Below are 4,440 nucleotides of genomic sequence, written 5' to 3' on the forward strand. Positions count from 1 at the left end.
TTTCTGCTTTTTATTCCTCATTTTCCCTTCTGTTTTTTTAAGTTGTTTTGTTTGTCTAAAGGTAGTGCAACTGTGTTTGCTGCATGACCTGTCTTAACTGCCCCCTCCCCCCTTCCCTGAATGTACAGCACCTTGTGAATTTATTTCTGTGAAAGGCGCTATATAAATAAAACTTTACTTACTAAAAAGCTTCATTGACTTGGTCCTGGTACTCATGTCAAAGTACCTCATGACGGTCAAGTCATGGAAGGTTGGAAGGTGAGTCTAGGGGGGAAGCGCAGATCAGGTGCAGAAAACCCCAAATCAGCAAACAATCCTCAATTTCCCTTGGAGGACTAAACTTGTTCACAGTGCTGGCAAATACAACCCAAATCTGATTTTTTCCTATGATGCAAGCTATATCAGATTTTTTCACGACAGTCTAATCTTTGTGTCAAAGTATGTGGATCAGGTGTGAGGGTTTAGTGTTAGCAGTATTTTAACAACACAGTCATACATTAATGGACACCTGATCAAGTGATGCATTTTACCGGGATGCAGCTGTTCTCCTGTTTGGCACACAGCTGCAGTTTGCAGTGCAGGTAGACGTCTCCATTGGTCCCAGAGAACTGGAACATGTTGAAGGAGAAGAAGCTGGAGGTTCCATCTCCGTTTTTCTCCACGTTCACTGTCTGGTCAGTGGGGTTCGCACACCTGTTCCCAAACAAGAAACAGTTTTTTCAAGAGTCCATAAGTGTCTGATTGGACCCGGACAACCATCTCTGAGTGAGTCCCACCAGTTCATGATCAGGTCATATCTCAAGCTTCCATTCTCCGATTCCTGACTGGTGGCCCAGCAGGAGTCGGTCACTATGGAGATGAGGTTCCCATCCAGCCCGTTGGTCTGAAGCTCCACCCAGATCTTCTGGTTCAGCTGCACCTCGGTGCTTGACTCCACAGCTTAGGTTCGCTCGGCGTTGGTGTAAGCCATTATGGTCAGGCTGTAGTTCCAGAGTCCAGATGTGAAGAACTTCATCACAGAACTGAAATAAAATAAAATAAAATAAAATAAAATAAAATAAAATAAAATAAAATAAAATAAAATAAATAAATAAATAAATAAATAAGATGAGGTGTTTTTCCACTGCACAGCCCGCCCACATCAAGGCAGCTCTCTGCTCATTTCAAACATGACCAAAAACGTCTAGAGTCTTTGACTCATAAAGCTGACAGCAGAATGAGCCAAAACCAGACCTGCTCTTGATCCTGAAGGACTTGATGTTGGTCTCTTGGTAGAGACTGTAGGCACAGGAGAAGCCCAAGTAGACCTGGTCTTTGTAAGTGATGATGTCAGAGGAACTGCTCTGGTTTGTGACGATGTTCTTGTAGATCACGTTGGTGCTGTTGCTCTGCAGGAAGAAACATCCGAGTGTTGAAAACCAAGGGGTCCCACAGAGATCAGAAGTAAAAACAAACGCWGAGGAAAATCCCAAACCCAGTGGAGACAGGAGGGCTATTTGACTGACTGTGGAGAATAATATGTTCAGGAAACTCACAGTGATCGTCGTCCCACATGTGGCGCTGCTGTTAAAGCTGAATGTCACCATGTGGGTCTCCTCATCCATCTGTCCTTTGCAGGTCGGGTCTTTGAGGTGTAAGGCAGAGTAGTTGATGCCTTTGTCTTCCAGGAGACAGTTGACCAAAGTAATAGAAGCAGATTTCTGACTGCAGACTGTTAGATTACCTGAAGGTTGCAATGTTGGAGAGAAAAATCACAGTTAAAGGTTTTCCTCCAACCAACTGACCTGATGTCATGCTGTCAGTCGTACCCAAAGCATCTTGGTCTCTGTAGCTGGAAGCAAAAATGGGCCTACAGAAGCAGCGAGTTCCTCCACCATCAGACTTCTCTCCACAGAACTCATGATCGCTGCAGGTCCTGTTGTGACAGAAGGCCTCAGCAGTGGCTGCAGAGGGACACACTGATATATTAGAAACCAACAAGTGGTTTCTTTAGATCAGATGTTGGATCACAACAGGTCTTACGGCACTTAGCCTTGGACCTCCAGCCCTCCAGTGTGGTGTTGAGCTTCAGGCTGCAGGCTCTGACGTAGGCCCCCAGGAACTGACACTTGAGGCAGTCAACTGCAGGACATCTGGACAAAGTGTCTATGCAGGCGGTTATGTAGGGCTCTGGGTCACAGTTGCAAAAGGAGAAGGGATCCTCCTCCAGGAGGTGACAGCTGCTCCACAGGAGGAAACAGACATGAAAACATGCTACTAAACTAAACTCCAGCAGCTATTATATTTATTCTGTAAATCCTAGGAGGAAATTGGGACTTTGTTTTATAATAATTTGTAACAGAACTAAAGTCACCTAGATTAACCTAGTTTCTAATGTCCGTCCAAAAGTTTTGTGAATGGAAAAAAATAAATGTTCTATTGCAGGGCTATTCAACTGGTGGCCTTAAGCCCAAACACCCAGTTTTCTACTTTAATTACTCTAAGTTCTTTTAGTTAAACATAGACATGTTTGGTACAGTATCTACGGAAACGTCAGAAACTTGGCTAGAAGTTGGTATAAACCATTTCTATAAACACTCAAGACAGTTAAAACTATAAACAGCTAAAGATAAAACTATGAAAGTGAAAATAAAATTTGTTTTAAAAATTTGGCAAGTCAGCAATATTAAAATAATATTTGTGTTAAATATGAGGCATAGTGTGTTCTTTTTGTTTTTGGTATTGTTTAATTAGCACTACTTTTGTAGGGTTCTGTATGTTGTATTTATGATTAAATGCAGCAAAATAAACTAAATCAAAGGTAACAGATCTTTGTAATACTTGGTTTATTTACATAATGACTTTAATTTAAAAAAATGTCACTGATGATGAAGAAGTTAAGTAAGTGTTACATCATTTTGCAGAATGGAAGACATTGTTTGTGAAAGTTTGATAGTTTAACTGGAATCTTACCCACTTTAAAGTCACACTTCACAAAGAATTCACTTCTTCTTTGTTGGTTAAAAATGAAACCAGGGATGTGAAATTACAGCAAATTTTGTTGTAGGATAAAAGTATTTAGACATTTAATCCTAGAAGGTTTGAAAGTTCAATGCATTGATATAAYCTTTTCCATATTTCTTAACTAATTGGAACCTTTTAATATAACGAATGTTGTTTTTCTGACTGAATCACCCTAAATATCAAAGATTAGAGACAACATGAAGGATCTGTTGACCCTTTGCAACTACACCATGATGGATGTCAAAAGTGAAGGAGAGACTGCAATTGTTTTCTTAAGTTGTTTTTGCCAATATGGCTTCTACTTGTTCAAGTTGAGCTAATTTGTTGTGGAAGTAGCACACCTAGTTGGGCCTCATATAGAGTAGGGTATTTTTTTCTTGGGTTTTACAAAACTGGGGGAGAAAACTGAGAAACACTGGGCAAGGAGGAGGAGGAGGAGGATGAAGGCTGAGGTTCTGATGGTTCTACAGCAGGATGACCCCCCTCTCTCTGACTGACCCCTTTGGTGTCCTGTCTTATACCCTGTGAGCAGACCTGCAGAGCCTGAGGTCATGACACCTGTCCCACACCTCTGCAGGTGTGGCGTGGGATGGGGCAGAGGGGTCACTCTATAGAAGGTAAGATTTATAATCTGGGAGGACGTTTTCACTCCTGCAGAGGAACGCAGCTCAGCCTGAAACCTCTGTGGGAAAACTTTCCCGTGGGTCACTGATGGGTCATGAACCCAGAACCTCTGAGTTCTCCTCAGCTCCCCTCGCCTCAAACTCATGGTCCGTCTGATCCGGTCCTGCGCTTTCTTCCCTGTTCTGGAGTTCTGCTGACGATGATGAAGAGGCAGCTGCTGGAAGTAGCAGAACTCAGCTGAACAGAACCGCYTTTGAAGTTCTGTCAGCCTGGAGCGGTTTCTGTTGTTTTCTGAGTGAAGGTAACAAATCTCAGGTGATTCAGGTGACCCCACCTGCCTCAAATTATTTACCTACATGCTCAAGATGATGAAAGTGTGAACAAGCAGCATGCCATGGGGCTCCAGCCTCTGGGAAAAGACTTTTATGATCTAAATTAAGTTCAGGCCTAAAATAACTCTGACTGAGGAATGTTTCTCTGTCTTCATGGAAACATCATCCCTGCTCTGAGCTTACAGAAGTTACTATTTATTAATTAAAGATGTTTTAGTTGAAATTAGGATTATGGTGAGAGTGGCCTTAAGTATGACTCTCGGATACTACCACACAAGATTTTAGCTTTGTATTTATAAAATAAACCGAGTTACAGACTTTTTTGTTTGTTTAATATCAGCTGGATCCAAATTAGTTTAAATTTTCAGGTTTGTTATGAGAAGCAAACCATCTTCAAAATGTCCAAGTTATTTATTTTAGCTTTTAATTCTGGGATTTCTCTGTCAGGAGATATTTTAGTAACACATGCACACACCCACCC

At 41.7% G+C, this 4,440-nt stretch overlaps 1 long non-coding RNA gene across 1 annotated transcript in view; it reads right to left on the reverse strand.

The window, feature by feature from the left end:
• The window catches only part of LOC106529055 (uncharacterized), a 5,464-nt gene extending 4,955 nt beyond the window's left edge, over positions 1–509 (reverse strand). Inside the window, exon 1 of the long non-coding RNA XR_001311579.1 lies at positions 183–509. This is a non-coding gene — a long non-coding RNA (uncharacterized LOC106529055). The remainder of the gene's footprint in view (positions 1–182) is intronic.
• Positions 510–4,440: the final 3,931 nt, after the last annotated feature.

This window comes from Austrofundulus limnaeus, unplaced genomic scaffold (genome assembly GCF_001266775.1).
Source record: "Austrofundulus limnaeus strain Quisiro unplaced genomic scaffold, Austrofundulus_limnaeus-1.0 Scaffold420, whole genome shotgun sequence".
Lineage (NCBI taxonomy): Eukaryota > Metazoa > Chordata > Actinopteri > Cyprinodontiformes > Rivulidae > Austrofundulus > Austrofundulus limnaeus.